Source organism: Anas platyrhynchos, chromosome 6 (genome assembly GCF_047663525.1).
Source record: "Anas platyrhynchos isolate ZD024472 breed Pekin duck chromosome 6, IASCAAS_PekinDuck_T2T, whole genome shotgun sequence".
Taxonomy (NCBI): Eukaryota; Metazoa; Chordata; class Aves; order Anseriformes; family Anatidae; genus Anas; species Anas platyrhynchos.
In genome coordinates this window covers 23,772,086-23,788,931 of record NC_092592.1, presented here as the reverse complement: position 1 = coordinate 23,788,931, position 16,846 = coordinate 23,772,086, and the positions used below count along the sequence as shown (strand labels likewise).

The following is a 16,846-nucleotide window of genomic DNA, read 5'->3' as shown; positions in this document are numbered from 1 at the left end:
GAGTTTTGCCAAGCTCTGGCTGATCTGACTCTCAGAAGGTAAACCCAATTTTGCAAAAACAGAGACGTAAATGGCCAGATTCCATTGCCAGTGAAACCTTGATGTTTCTCAATTTCCCCTGTGCTGTTTCAAAAGACTGAAGGATTTGCTTGCAGTTCCAATCAGGTGCTCCTCTATAAAGTTGCCATGTGTTCTCATGCTACCATGAGAAGAATACCATACCATATATATGGGTGCAACAAAGAATACAAAAAACTCAATCTTCATACACGTTTGAAAATACACACATTTATAAATCATCATAAGATCTTTCTGGGTGAATGGCATTACATAAAGTGAAGATACTTGTTCCAACAGCTAACCTAAATATTCTATATAAACCAGCATTCTGGCATTGTGAAAAGAACCAAAGCATGCAACAATTTATGGGTAAGGAGGAATTCTGTGATGCTAAGGGTAAGATTAATATAAAGTTAGAGAATGACTCATTTCTAACTGTGTGACTCATGCTCTCAGTAAATAAATTACCCAAGACAAATGACTCAGAAATAGATGCTGTAGTATTATTATTGTTTTAATCAGATGTTGCAAATAAACATGAGGCTTGATTTCAGATATAACAAATATAGCTGTAGCCTACACATTATGTCATAGTGCTGCTTGAGAATGTGCTGCACATGCCAAAATTGCTTATCTGATGTTTTGTTTTCAGTTTTAGGTGGATGGTATAGCTGGCAACTGGGTGTCTAAAGCAGCCTTTAACATGGCCACTGAGAATCTCAGCACTGGACTTGGACAAGAAAAATCTAGCGTGGTAGGTATTTATTTGCATCTGGAAACTGTAAACAGTGGTTCATTAAAGCCTTATCACAGGAACATTCCTGTGAATAAACTTCTCACACCAAAGTTCTTAACAAATTGTTTGATGAATATAATGGAGAACGTTGATATGGGGAAGATGGGAGGATCCATCCCATCTTTGCTTGGGGTCAATACAGTACTGAAGGGATGCAAGACATGAACTCCTGATGGCTCTTGAACAGAAGGCGTTTATTGCCCATTTTCACTACTACATATACTTTCCCTGTAGCCCCATGCGCTGTCCACGTGCCCGAATCTGCCATACAATTGGTTAGAGACCCTCAGACACGTACCTGGAGCCTGCCAGCAATTAGCCACTGCCCCAAAGGTCATCTTTAACACTGTAGCCAGTTTTATCTCGACCTTGCTCAAGCTTTTGCTTCTACTGCTTGTTTCCTCATTATCTCTAATCCAGGGACGTGTGAAACAGTGCGGAGCCACCTGCAAATTCCTTTCCTACACAGTACCTCAGTAAAATTCCCTTTATGGAGACGCGCAGTGTTGTATCAATAAGAACCTAAATGCCTTGTGGGAGTTGTGCTTGATATGGTTCGGTTTTGGTATAGCTTATCCTAAGACAATTTAGGAGAGAATGGAATGGAGTCCTAACCTCAATAATGATAAGCTTTATGTCTGAGCAAATAACTCCACGTTCTTTTTGCCTGAACACACTGTTTGGTAATTTGGAAGAACAGTGCTTTCCATATTGTGGACTTCTGTAAGGCTAAACATACTGGGCATTACTGACTGCATGCGTTCCTGTTAGGCCATCACCATTTGGAATATTAGCTAGGATCTACTCCTAGAAAACCATTTTTTTTAGTTTTAGTAAGCTTGCTTTTTATCAGTTAGTTTAGCCTGCAGATAGTAATAGAATTTATAGTGGTATTCTGGTAATTTCACGATTCTGAACACACAGTGATACCAGCCAAAATGGTGGGGTCACTGCCAACTGTGCTCTGTCACAAAATGGGTGGAGATGACAGCACAGCTTGGCACTGCTACACCTCTTCCCAAGTATGGCCTTAGTTATCCAGCCCAGATCCACTTTGCTTGAGCCCCCATGCTGTAGATACTGTTCTGGATGTTTCCAGAGAGTGCTGCTTACTTATCTTCTCTGCATCAGAGAAGAGGAAGAGAGCGCGAGGAGGAATTACTAAAGCATAAATGAAAGACAAGGAGTATGCAACTTCACAGTAGTTCCCCAACAAATGCTTCCTTAAAAAGCAGCTGTGAAAGGCTGCTGGTCACAACTCTCTCTCCCTCTCCATTCCTCCTCCCCCTGCCCCTTCTTTTGTGTTTGTTTTTCCCCTTTTGCTACAGCTTATAAGGTATATATCATAATGCCAGTCTCATCTGACAAAACCACAGCTAACACTGATGCATGCTTATGATGGGAAGAGAACACAGACCACAGACTTGGGAACACTAGCCTCTTATTAGGCAGCACTGCAACTGGAAAATGGCTTAAGAGCAGTGCCTTGACTAGTAGTTTCTATTCCTTTGCTTTTGTTCAGTTGTAAATGAAGTAGACAACGGATCGAATAACTATTGACGTAGAGAATAGCACAGATTATGTCAAACAAGGACTTCAAACAGTGTGTTTGGAGGTCAGTAACCTGTGTGCCTAGAACTTTGATCACAGTGGTAACAGCCATAACTTAGGTGGATGTACAGGCAAAGATAAATCAGTAGCTTTTCACTGAATGTTACAAGCAGATCAACAAGATGTTGGTGGGCTGAAAATGTGTGTTTCTAGTAGGCTCAAGGAGCTTCAGCAAAGGAAGCTAATACTGATGAGTTAAGTTGTTGAAACTGCAAGCAAGGTTGGGTTTTTTTGGTTTATTGTTGTTTTTAAGAAACAAACAAAACAAACAAACAACAACAACAAAAAACTGAAATGGATCCTGGTTTCAATAAGTAGCTTGAAGGAGGAGTCTTTCCAGGGCCCTGCCATATCAAATGGAAGACAGCATGTTCTGTCTGATGAAATGTAAGTTTGACTGCTAATCAGCCAATCCAAAACATTGCTAGATTAATAGACAAACTGCCGTGGATACAATTTCTGCTAGATTGATAGACAGTTTGCTGGGAATACAATTTCTGGGGAACTGAAGCTGTTTGTTGAATCTGTGTTTGGCTTGAGATAAACAGGAATTCCTTTTCAGAAAATTAAGATATTTATTTCTGATGTTTTTCCAACAGAGTTGGAATCTTGCTGACCTTGTCTGGGCAAATGCAGTACAAATCTGAGAATGATTGTGGAATCCTCCAGCTATGTTTTTCACTTGAGGGGGCCTGGGTATTTTCATTTCCATTTTGGGGTCAATCTGATCCCAATACTGGTTTTAGTTTAGAGGTGAGAACTGTCCTTTCTCTGCTCTCTCACTACTTTCTAATTGTTGCTTTTCTCTCTTTGAATGAGAGGTGAGAAGAACAGTTTTTCACAGTTTGTGAAGTGCTTGAAGATCTCTGGGTACAGAGCGCTACATAAGTACCGAGCATTTAAACTGTTATGCCATTTCCCTTTTCCCTTACACCAGTTTGTGCTGTGACTCAAATCAATCTGCTTGTAATCAAATTTAAATTTGCTTGGTGGAAGGCGTGGAAGATTGTTTGTTTTGTTTGTTTTTAACCACAGACTTTCTAATTCCCTGTTTTTAACACAGACTTTCTAATTTCCTGAAACTGGAACTCCGGCCTGATTTCTCTCTGCGGGAAAGAGATCCCAGTAAACTTTTTATTAAGCATTTTCACTGAATAAGTAGTCTTTCCTAATGCTATGAAAAACAGTCATGGTGTGTCAGCTCAGTGCTGTTTGCATTTGCATCAAAATGTGGGAATTAAAATGAATTGGTTTATCTATACATTGTTTAGTTTATGTGCTCTGAGAGAATCTAAGGTATGAAAAATGGCATAATAAGGAAGTCATAAATCAGACTCGATTAGGGTTTTAGGTCAGATATACCAGTTTCGCTTTATATTAGACTTGTTTTGTGCCTGTGAATGGAAACAAGATCATATTGTGTTACTTGTGGGGATACTGTTATTTGCAGTTGTCAACCACTGTTGCCTCATGATTACTGTAGCAGTACTTATGTCATGCCTTCAGGTGGCGGGGTAGCTGTACCTCCCTTCCTGGCTTGCGTGCTAGCTCTCTTTCTCCACTCTCCCCTCTTCTAAGAGGTGATGGAATGAAGATGAGGTACATGGCTCTTTTGATCTTTTGATGATTTTAGAGCAGTTAGGCAAGAAGTATTGGAGACCAACATCCTAGCCCCATCATTTCTGCTTTGAGTGGATATACAGAGGTCTTAGAAACAAACAAGCAAAAAAATCAATCTCTCCTGTTGTATGTGAGATATAAAATGCTTTTGTTTTCTTTTCCCATCTGTGAAATGGCTGGCACAAAAAAAAGGCTCTGTAGCTTCCTTTGACTTCCTTGTCAAAGTTGAGGATAAATACAACATATTTGGTTAGCGGTGTTCATGAGATTAAGGAGTCTAAATGTGCATCATCAGGACATTATGTGTGAGTGTCAAAAGAATGCTTTGGTCCCAAGATGTCCAGTCACATCTTACAAGATATTAGATACTTGGTGTACATCTTTCTGACCCGTTCAGATTAGTCATTGATTCAAAAAACTTACTTTGATGACCAAGATGATTTCTGTGGGTCTTAAGTTCCCATTAGACTAAGTGTGCATATGGATGGTAAGTTATGTTTTATTACAAGGAAATAAATGTTTTGGTAACATGAAGGTTCCTGCAGTGAAGTGCAAATTCCCTATACAGGAGAAACCCTGCAAGTTACTTTATTTTTCTTTTCACAGTGTATCTAATGAGAAGATAGAAGTCTGTAATTATAGATTTTTTTGTTTGTGTACATAGTTTGTACTGACCACATGAAAACCTGAAATCTCTAAATAGGCTTCTTGAGTAAAACCAAATTCATTGCACACAACAGACTATTCACTGTAAGATTTACTCTAAAAGATCACCAATCCCAGAAATATCAGAGGATGTAACTATGGCAAACTTACCCAATGTTAGCATAATGTTTGGTTGTTTTTATTCTTTGTTACTAGGTAGCTGGAGCTTTTAGGAACAAGTTTGTCATTTATAGCACAGCCCCTTCCTACACAAGATTCTAGTTCCTTGCAAACATGGACTTTAAAGAGATACTTAAAAAAAGATTAGCTTTTGAGTTTTTAGTGTCTGTCGTTTTAGTTTAATCTCACAAGGACTTATATAAAGTGTTTTTTCAGCATCAAAACCATAGGTAAACCTTTGGTTTAATTATCTGAAAGCAAAGTCATATGGTTGAGGTACTGAAGGTTTAACTCTAGTCTTAGTTGTGGTGTTTGGATGTTGCCCTGTGCTTAAATGCTCGTTCAGACAGACATCTCCCTGCTCCTGAAGGTGGTTGAGGAGCAATGCCAAAGGTGTGATGTTTCCCTTATGCAGTTCCTTCTTCCAAACTAGTCCAGTCTGTGGACTAGTTTGGAAGAAGGAAACTAATGTTTGGAAGAGGGAACGTGTGTCCTTTATGTCCTTGGAGAGCTAATCCAGTTCTCTCTGGATTGAAGGTATGTCTGGCCAGAACAGTTCAGAGAGAAGCCTTTTTTTCTTCTCCCACATACCCGCATAGGTCCGGTCCCCTGTTTTAACTTAATCCATGATCTTTAATATCCATGGGAATTTCACGTCAGCATTTAAGCACTGGGAATACAGAACAATGCAAGTGGAAAATCTCAGTGCAGCTGAATTTTGACAGATGAACCAGGTAATTTTTGTATCTGGTAGTGCTCGATGAGCAAGAGTTTTTTGTAGTTGTCAGTTGTAATTGTCAACTATTCTGTTGTTGTATTGCAGAGTGCTTGTTTTGAAACTGTCACTTCTTTACCAATGGCGTTTTGATGAATGGGTGATATAAAAACACTGGGTTGAAAGAAACACCATAAATATATTCAGCCAAGCAAAACCAGTACGTGTGTTTACAGGAGGATAATTGTCTACAGGGTAGCAGTCATAGAGCAAAGGCCATTGTTTTCTATGCTGAAAGCTCCACCACTTGTCGCAATCATTTTTTACAATGATGAACACTATTTCTCAATCAGTGGGTTGTGAAGTTGCATGTTTTCCAATTAAATTTTGTGTATTTAAAGATAAGTGTAAAGATAAGTGTGCTGAGCTAAGTACTCAGGAAGCAAAGAGAGAGTGGGTTAACGAATGGGGCCAAAGGAGAGTGTATTTGCAACAAGATTTTCAGCTTTTTATATATGTAATAGTTTGAATCCATTACCTGGTTTCAGCTTTTTTTTTTTTGCTTTTTTTTTGCTTTTTTTTTTTTAGCAAACTGCAAAATAGGAACTATGGCATGGAAAACAATGATTCATCCCCAACACCTACTTCATTATCATTGACTTGTACTCCTAAGCAATAATCAAGGACTTGATTTTAAATGTTTACCGATTAGGGGAGTTTTATTTGAAATGTCTGAACTAAGCCACAGAAGGTTTTTGTTTTGTATAAAAGATGGACACCAACAGCTCTGCTGGAGAGTAAACACCTGTAAACTAAGATGTAATTGTCTGGTTGGGCACAGAGAAACAGAGGTATTGGCAGGCAAAGCTTTGGAAGGAAGGGTTGTTGTTCTGTGGCTGCTGCATGCTTTTTTCAGTTTGTTTGAAAGAGGGCAACCACAAACTTAACGTCATCTCAGATCTTCCTGAGAATATCTGTGGAAACCACTCAGCCAGCAAAAAGTCTGAATGGACAGACTGGTGAGGCCCGACTATGCCTGTGTACTCTCTTAACTGTTACTCCCATGTCTTAGCTAGTGTTGTTAGATATACGGGTCGTGTCCTAGAAAAACTTCCCAGGCAGCCTTCGTCCTGCCTTGCCTGGACACTCAGCTTGGGCTTAGAGGTCTATCAGTGCACAATTTGTCATCAGTGAAGTGAAAGAACATTTTTCCTGATGGCTTTTCATACCACCATGCTAGGTTTCTGCTTAGAGTGCTGCTCTCTGTCTTTCTCTCCCTTGAGCCAAGTGGTGGGGAGATGAGCTTTGGCTGTGTAGAGGAACAGAGCAGCTCTTTGCAAAATCAACAGTTGTTAAGTGTCACAGAAGGCATAACTGAAAAGAGCCAAGAGGTGGGTGGGGAGGGAAAGAATGGATGGTTTCAGTTAAAAAAAAAAAAAAAAAAAAAAAAGTAATCCCTCCCCAGGTTCTGAAGAAATCGGAAAAGAAATCTGAAAAAAAGGACTGGACTCGTGGACGTGGCACTTTCCTTCAGATATGTGTGAATATGTGAATGTAGCTGAAACAAATCAACAGTATCTGATTTTTGAAAGCAATGTTCCTAATATTTTTAATGTTAATTAAGCTGTGCTGTATTTATTTTCTAAGAGGAAAAATTGAATAAGAACTGGTATAAACTGGTATGACATTCCTGTAGTATACAAACAGGATAAAAATAAAGTAACCTGAATGGAAATGTAAGCAGGAATGGCAGAGTGCCAGCAATCCCTTGGACATAAATCTGCAGGCAGCTAAACCAGAAGTCTGTTTCCTTACACTCTTCACATTGCATAGTATGGTTTGTATAATTCGGGAAGGATGTTGCTTCTTATAAAAAGATGTCGCTCCTTATTACCACTTTTCTCCAGAATATGACCAAAGCTTTGTAGTTGACTGGCTTTGAATTAGTGCTCTGTTGCAGTTTTGAGGGGTTCTCGGGTACTGGGTTTACATGTGGCCTGCACCTGTTTGGTGCTTGCTTCTGCTTTGCCTCAATGTGGGGATATGCGAGCCCCACAGAATGAGCAAGAAATTCCTGAAAATTTCAGGCAGAGTTGCCTGCCTGATGATAAGACACTTGAATATGGGCGTTTGTTGTTTTTTGCTTGTGTGTTTGTTCTTTTTTTGTTCCCCTCATTGCCACTGGGCTTGAAACTGTAGGGCTTGGGGTACAGGGCTTTTGCTCCTGTGGTAAAGTATCTTAACCATGATGTGGTTGCTAGTTTGATGGAACTGACTTATAGAGTTAGAATATTACAGCCTGGTTCCGTGTGTTTATGAACAAATAAGTAGAGGCGATACAAAGCTGGGCATCTGAAGTGCAGGCAGGAACGGAATAATGGATGAAATGTTTGCCATCCAAATAATATGCAGTGAGTCAGTGTTAGACTAGTTACACTATAGCAATACTATGTACACCTCAGGGCATGAGATTCCTTCATTTTAAACCCTCACAGGTCATCACGATGCATTAAACATCATCTAATTTTATCCATTTTGTCTTAATTTGCATTACAGAAGAGGGGAAGAATTCTGAAACTAAAATTGAGAGGCTATGTAAAATCTTTTTAAAAGCTTTTCAAAATGAAGCAATTGTAAACAAACAAAAAAAAAAGTGGTATTTTGAAGTACATAAATCAGTTCGTGTGATATTTGTCCATACAAGAGTCTGAAATTGTTTTGGTAAAGCAGCACATTAGTTTGAAATGTAATCTTTCCACAGTAATGCAAAAAATTTGGAAAGTGTTTTTGTTGATACCTGACAGAAAGCTTACAAGATTAGGGCAACTTGTGCACTTAGAATGGAATCTGTCCTTGTATGCAAAACCTGTTGATTGATTTGGACCACTCTAACATTTCTCCATGTTTATATTTTCTCCAATATTATTTGTGGGTGACACTCCTCTTGTTGTATTGCCTCTGAACTTGTGACTGATGTGGATCATATCCTAACAGAATGTTGTCCTAACCTCCTCCTTCCATTCAGCACAATCCATTCCACTTCTACCCTGGACATAATTGTGCAGTGTCTACAGCAAAACATTAGGCAAATACTAGAAATATAAGATTGGAACGAATCTCAAAAAGTTATCTAGGCCAGGCCTTCAAGCATCTGATGCTTCTCTGACTTCATTGTAGGAAATACCTGCCTCACATCTAAATCAAAATTCCCATACTGCAGCTAACATTCATGAATTCTTTCTTGTTTCTCAGCAGCCACAATATATTTCCTTTGCTGTTACCCATTCCAGGTTTGAATATTCCTTCAAATCTTTCCTTTCCAGTGTTGTTGTTTTATCCTTTGTTAGTTATTCTGGAAGTTTAGTGCCTAAGGTTGGATGCAGAACTTGAACCAGGTACTACATTCCATTGCAGAGTCAGCAGAAAGGCTGCTTCTCCTACCACAAGGAAACATAAGCGTGCAATTAAAAGTGGTTTTGCTTTGGTGGGGTAAGGTAAAAAGTTGCCGCCCTTCATCGTGTTGTGGTAAGTGCCCACGCGTCTACTCCCACTTCGGCTGCAGTTGCAGAGAAAAACAGGTTTGGAGGAAGATCTGCTCTGCATCAGGCTGGCTGTGTGTGCGGTCAGCTCCTGGGTCACAGATGGAGACGGCAACAGCCTTTGCTGGGCAGGGGACAGAAGCAGCAAGGACTCCTCATGACCTGAGCGGTCCCAAATACCACGTACAAACCCTTCCCAGCCAGCTGCCTACTGCAAACACGGCTGTGCAGGGCCCTGAACGCCAGCCCAGGGAACAGTGGTCTTGGGTTGAGTTATATGTCATTCGGTAAGGTGGTGAGCTCTTGGTGACTTCCACAGTTGGAAGTCCTACAGCTCCTAGCCGTAAATGTGTGCTGCCTCCATTCAGGGCAGCTACCTCGGGGACAATCCTGATCCCCCAGAAATTGTTTTTATGAGGAAAATCGTTCGTGCTGTTTGTTCGCAGACACACTTTTCACTTCCCCAGCTTCACGCACGGCTCATTCTCGGTGCCGTGCGTATCGCCCGGCTGGCTCAGGCAGCAGGAGGGCTCCTCGTTCCCTCCCAGGGCGTTTTCCAGCGCGACATCCCTGTCAGGAGGCGGTCGGCGCGGCTCCGTGTCCCGGGGGCACCGCGCACAGCGCTAATTTCGGGTGCGAGGAGGAGCCGCGGGGCTCGCCGGCTCTATGGTGCAGGTCCACATGGATGTTCACTGCTCATGGTACACAAACTCTAAACTATGTAACATGTTCTTGATAAAATATGTACCATATGTGCTTACTGAAATTGCACATTTGCAGTCTTAATTTTGTTAAAATGCCCATTTCTTCCTAACTCATTCCTCCCGTTTTTGCCTTACTGCAGCTATTCTGACAGGAAAGTCATTGATAGCTTTTTGCTAAGTCTGAAACCTTAATGTTCCTAGTCTTTTCCACCCCTGCAGGAGAGGGAATATAATGTCTCCTTCATAAAGGACAAATCAATAACTGTGCCATTCCAGTTGGGTACTTGGTGAAGATCTTCAAGAACATGTTGTATATGCCCCACTTGGTACGTTATTTCAGCACTTTACTGTTGTTTTTTGAGAGCTTTTCCTGATGTCTAATAAACTACTTCTGCTGTAATTTAAGCACCCTGATCATTATGTGCAACACAGCAGGAAGAGTTTAATTCTTACCTCTCACCTATCTAAAAACTCTCAGGACACACACACACAAAAGACTGCTTTGGGTCTAGACAAATTCAGCCTCAACTGCAACCTTTCCTCACAGGGCACTGTCTAGGGGTGATGGTTCTCAGCATCTGTCTCTTCTTAGCCTCTCTGTTTAGTCTTTATCTTATCCACACACAGGAAATGCAGACAACATCTGAAGCCTTATCAGAGCAGAAGAAATAATTTGCATTAATAATAATAATAATTCTACAGAGTATTCTGGCTTCTATTTTTGATTCAACACAGTCCTCTCTGATTTTAGGTCAAGTTAAAAATATCCAAATTAAACAACTTAATTACTTGGGAAAAGGTAAGCCAAGAACTTCAAGGAAAAAAAAATGGTCAGTAGCGCGAGTGTAGCTTACTGACACACACACAAAAGGTAGAGGGGTGAGTGGAGCACAGCATTTCATGAAATATGAACTCAGATGGAAATCACGGATAAAAATACTTTTTGAAATAAAAAAGTTAATAGATGGTTATCTTTTGCTACCTTTGTTACAGCCACTGAAAACAAACTATAAGACAAAACACCAGGACTGCTCTTCATGCATAGCCAAGTCTTGCTCTATTACCCCCACTGTACAGCTGCAGAAGCTGCAGCACGTTTGGCAGTCTGCCTAGAAGTAATACTTTTTTTATTGATTTTTATTGACCTGGTGTAAGTATGGCACCATACTTATTGTGTGAAGAAGTTTTGATTAAAAACCACAAGGACACTGTAAAGAAACTTCCCCTTACACCATCCTCCATAAGCTGACTAAGGATGCACACTAAGGACACTTCCATTCGTTGAGTTGAAGGCTTTGAGACAAATACCAGAGGGCCCGCTCACACAGGGGGTGTTACATACCATTTTGTACGTCATGGAGTGAAACTGTGGGAAGGAACCAGTGACTGACTCACAGCATAGAATTAACATCACTGATAACATCTTTGACTTTGGTTGGTCATGTACAACCGGCTCTGTTGTGAGCTAAAACACCATAAATATTTTCTTGAAGTGTTGGGGGCTTTTTTTTTTTTTTTTTGCTTTCTTGTATTGGCAAGTTGGCTTTGAAAATGTATTAAAATGTATGAAAATAAGACAGATGAAGTGGTGCTCTTTTAACAAGAACAATTCTTTTTGGACCAAACTCCAGACGAAGAGAATATTTTTAGCTAATTTGTACTTGGGATACTGTTTTATTCTATAATGTTTCACTACAACTTCCATTAGTATTGCATGTTGTCTGCTGTAATAATGCTCTGATCAATAGCCTGGACAGCAGGCATATAAGCAGGAACCACAAGGAGCAAATTGAAATGCAAAATTTACACTCTGAAGGCCAGAAGACTTGAGAGCCTTCCTACACACATCAATTAAGCTCATTAATTCTACACCAAATTTAAGATGCATATGTACAGATTGTTTTGCTACATCTTTCAAAGCCATTCTAAAAATTTACTTAACAGAACTCAAATTTTTAGTCCATCTTAACTTACTGAACCGCTTCTGCCTGATCATACCAGAAATTACACCTGAGTAACCAGGAATTAAATTTTCACCCTGAAGTATTTCCTGAACTATGATCACATGAAAAGGTGGCACATTTTACACTTGCAGCATAGCAATCACACCTGTTCCCTTAAAAGCTCTTTTCATTAATAATTTGAGGCACTGGTTTGTTAAAAGTGACTATTTGGTGAAGCAGGCAAGGCAAGAATTTCACGGTGACTGCAGTACGCATCATGATGCTCCCTTGCTAGCTGTGGTTTGACATCACTAAGCCATGGACAGCAACATCTCAGTTTCTCACATTTTTACCCTTATTCTCCTTTCCTGCTGTACCAATTCTTCAGTGCTACTGTGGCAATTGTTTGCATGGCTACAGCTTAACCTGGCAGAAACTCAGAAAGGTAGGAATATATTTTTTTATTTTTATTATTTTTGTGGCTGCCCAAGTCACAGTAACACAACTGCAGAGGTAACATGAGGACACAGAAAGGAGAGAGAGGCTGCAGCATCACAAAGGGCAGCATCCCTGCCAACCCTGTTCAACATGAAACCACAGCCACAGGGAGACTTGCGTCAGAAATGGAGATGTGTTCTCCGCTCCTGCCTTACACCTCCGTGACTCACCAGTCCACTGCTCATTGGGCTGGACTGTGAATTGGGAACACACAACTGAAACAACCTGTGTTAGAAATATCCTTCTCCCTTGTTTGAAAAATAGTCGATAATTCTATAGAACAGAGAAGAAGGGATGTTTAGGAAATAATTTTTAAATCCAAGGCCACTGCTGTGGTACCATTTTCATTGCGGTCCTGTGGCTCTCTTGGCAGAACTCAAGGCTGGTAGCCTGGGGCTCCAGGAAGGGACCCAGCTGTCATGAGGCAAACATCTGGGAGCTCAGCAGCTCCTCAGGGCACTCCGTGGCACTGTCCTGCCATCTGCTCAGCAGCAAGCCTGCCCAAGCTGGTGGGGCAGCCTTGCAGGAAACAAACCACCGCCTTAATCTGAACGATCTTGAAAGTCAACCTACAGAAGATAACTTTCAGTTCTCAGTTTATACAACACAAAACTTCAAGTTTAATGAAATAGTACAAGACGTAACATCTAGGGAACAGGCATTGGACCAACTCTGAAACAATCTACCTTTGCTACAGAGAACACTGGCACATCAGCTGAGTGTTTTTAACATCAGCTTGGCCTGAGTATTATTCTACAAGTGACAATTTGTCAACAATATGTGATAACGCATCATTGCATTTAGGAACGCATTTACAGGAGAGTCCTACTGCTTTCTACTGACCCATTTCTAGCATTACCATCTCCTAAATGTTTAGCTACATACTTTCAGTCATTGATCGAAGATAGCAGATCTTTTAGCTATGACAATAATCTATGGGATAAATTAGGTCTCATTAGGCTGATTGTAGGGAGACAAGTGCAAAAGGAGATCATTTATAAATTAGTCAGGCAGAGAATATTCCAAGCACATTTCCAGCACCACTGATTAGGCTGAAAAATTCACTAGCAGGAAATAAAGCCTAAAGAAAAAATCAATCAAGCTTACTAATTAATGGCAAATGAGCATTTATCTGCAATTGTTTCCTTAACAGCAACCTCTCTTAGTCTTCAAAATATCATAAAACAGTTATTGTTTATATTTTGGCAATATTTAATCCTAATGAGGATTGAGAAATCATTATTCAAGACACAAACAGTCATACTCTGAACTGTAGCACAGGACAAAATAGGATTTGAGATAGAAAGATAGGAGCTAGGAAAACCATCCACAGTGGTATGCGAAAGTCCAGATTTCTCATTGTCTGCCTCTTAATCTCTCAGTAGGAACAGCATAGGAGAGGAAGCAAGAAGGAACATGGCAAAGAGCCCAAGAGAATGAAGAAGTACAGGAAGAAGGAAATGCACAGATCCTGCGTCTTGCAGCACATTACATGCAGTCTCTAGATGCCTGTTAGCACAGCTCTGTGCAGGAGTTCTGTACACATTGTTTTCCTGGAGCCACAGCTTCATTTCAAGGCACATGCAGTACAGGGGGACTCAAAGGACACTTTTGAGCATCCTATAGACCGGAAAAGCAGCTATGTGTTTTTTGGGCAGTGTTGGGTCCCAGGTAATAAGCACAGTGCTTGGCTAGCACAGCTTTACCACTGTCAGCCCAGAGTGCTGGGAACAGAAATTCACTCTTCTCAGGAGAGGGAACGAATACATCCAGCACAGCCCCCCAGCCCTCACCACATCCTACCTTCTTCTCCCTTTCTTTCTGGATGAAGTTTGAGCTTTGGAGAACACAGCAACCCAAGGTGCTACAAAGGTTCCTTGTGCCTTCTCCCTCTTGTTCACTTTACCCCTGAAAATCACTTGTAACTATTCAGTATCGTAAAAGCAATATATATATGTATATATATTTATATTAATTGTAGGCTTGACTTTGAATTCAGCATTGCTTTAATATCACCATTTGAAGTTTATTATGCAGCTGAAATTCTTTGCAATTCCATACTGTATTTGTTTTTATTCATCACACTTATGTTTCAAAACAAACAAACAAAAAGTAAATCTTGTCCCTAAGATGAAAGCATCCATCATTTCACACAAAGTTCTATAACCTCTCCCAGGGAAGAGGGCATAGTCCTTTTTGTATGATTCACAAAAGGGGGGTAATAAGAGTTTTGCACAATTACACTGCTAATGGCTTTTCTACAGACACCAAAAGATGACAGAACATGTTGCTGCCTTTCGTGTTCCAATTAATACAGGCCAGCAGAGACATCCCACTTTGCTCCAGTGTATTCTGGGTGTGGGATTTCCTCTTCCCCATGATCATTTTATGTTTACCTACTGCAGAAGTAATTTTTTTTTTTTTTTACAGAGAAAAGAACCAACAGAATAAGATTAAAGACAGTTTCTCAATACAGGCAGTTTGTAACGTCTTAAATTCACTTGTATTACAGCAACAGTCTGCAAACTAACAGTGACATTTACAAATAGAAACAGGTTCACATAAAAATTTAAGTATTAAAAAAGCATGAGAAGCTTTTTGGAAAAAACATCAGCAATCAAGTTAAGGACTGCTATTTATACCGAATGTTATATGGAACACTTTACGAAGTGTGCCTGTGAGAATTTTTAGTAGATTTGTGCCTTCATACCTTAAAAAAGCCTTTAAAAAGATAATTATACAATAATTAATACTCCTTTAATAGTTGGTATGATGTTCATGACAAAGAGCTGCTAATGAAGGAAATCTAGAAACAAAAGTATAATCTACAGTTTGATTAAAATTATGTATTTTTTCTGGTCTGTTTTCAGGATCTCATAAATATACATAAGATAGACAAAACTGTGAACTTCCTCGGTTTTATTCCCTTTTGTTTGTTTGTTTTCCAATGGCTGCTTGTTTTCCTATAGAGCAGGCTTCAGTGAGAAATTTTTTCCCACTTTTTCATACATTCTGTAATATTCTTGCTTGCACAGAGTCACTTTATCACTTTGACTTGAGCAGCTAGTGTTTGTTGAAGACATTTCATATTGTTTCTATGTTGTGGAAGAAGACTCATGGGATCAAATACCCTCTTCTTCTGAACAAAATATAAACCCATTGCACAAGGTGGTGCTGTCTTTAAAGTGAGGTCAGGACCTAACACAGCTCCCTTATTTGCAGATACAGCCATCTGCCTCACAGGTTTCTGCTCTGTAATATTCGCACACATGCACTTGAGCCTCCTCAGTTTGTGCAGAACAGATATCCCAAACAAGTATACTCTGACACCTCTGCTGATTTTCTCTGGCACACTTTTCAAGCAAAGCCTTCACCCACACAATGCAAATAAACTATGCAACTTTAAATTTGCCTTAGTTTGGAGAGGGGATGTATATCCTTTGGGCCAGGTAGAAGCACTGCTGTTTCATAAAGAATCAAACATTTCTCACCATTGATTTTAAATGAAGCATCAGTACATAGATCAATCTTACTGATGTTTTCCTCACTTGATTCTTAGTAGACCTCAAGAACAGGAATAAGCCCTTAAATTGAAGAACAAGATTCACGAGCTCGCCTGATCCAGAATCTGTTGTGCTGTTTATCAGGCAATTCAAATCCACTAAGGCAGTGGGAAGCCTTTGTGTTTGTGCTCATCAAGAAAAACTATGCACCAGAAGTACTCAGGACAACTCTTGTTCTCATTTCCAGAACCACACAAACACGTTTTGTTACATTATTATAAATAATTTTTGATTTCAAAGTTAATTTTGTAGTTATTAAAAAAGCGTTAGTGCATCACCTGTGCACACTGTTTTTATCGTAATAAAACTACCTCTTTGGAGGCTGACAAGATTTTGGATCTAGAGCTCAATGTATGTTCGTTAGCAGTGCACGTTATTATCACATTTAAGGCGACATTCTGTTTCCTGTAGACCATGCCTACTCTGCCATGGTGTGGCTGAGTATGTTTGTCAGCTACAAGGGCAATTATTGGGGTCACTGCCATTTGCTGTTTGCATACTTTACAAGCAGAATAGACCATCATTTTGCCTCTGTGTATTTCAATACAAGCCACGAAAGCAAACAGCATTTTCTATTTTATGTAGCAAAACCAAAGCAATTCTAAGAATGAAACTGTCATAAATCTAAATGTTTAGAGATCACAAAGGAGCAGCTGGGGAAATATGCATATGCACATCACAAATATTCCATTCCAAATACAAAAGTGTTCTTCTTTAGTGAGTGAGAAAAATGCCAAGTTATATTGAATTGATCAGCAGCCTGATCTGAATACAAGTTCTGTGCAAACCAGTGATACTGAAGATATTGAAATAAAAGCATCAGGGAGAGAATACATTGTGCTTAGTTATACTGAGACACTTCCATAGCAAAATCATCTATGCAGATAAATCTTAGAACTTGGAGTGCAAGGACATAAAAGGGGAACATTCTATAGATTTTCCTTTTTTTTTTTTCTAGCCAAGGAAAACAGT

The 16,846-nt window shown here is 39.8% G+C and overlaps 2 long non-coding RNA genes across 18 annotated transcripts in view; one reads left to right on the top strand and one right to left on the bottom strand.

The window, feature by feature from the left end:
• Positions 1-16,846, top strand: part of LOC119714875 (uncharacterized) — a 101,769-nt gene that overhangs the window by 6,535 nt on the left and 78,388 nt on the right. For 4 of the 16 annotated variants that reach the window (XR_005262119.2, XR_011810054.1, XR_011810051.1 and 1 more), the window contains exon 4: positions 713-814. This is a non-coding gene — a long non-coding RNA (uncharacterized lncRNA). The other 12 variants (XR_011810052.1, XR_011810049.1, XR_011810050.1 and 9 more) reach the window with 12 other exon arrangements.
• Positions 1-16,846, bottom strand: part of LOC113843957 (uncharacterized) — a 50,674-nt gene that overhangs the window by 1,742 nt on the left and 32,086 nt on the right. The window lies entirely within an intron of this gene.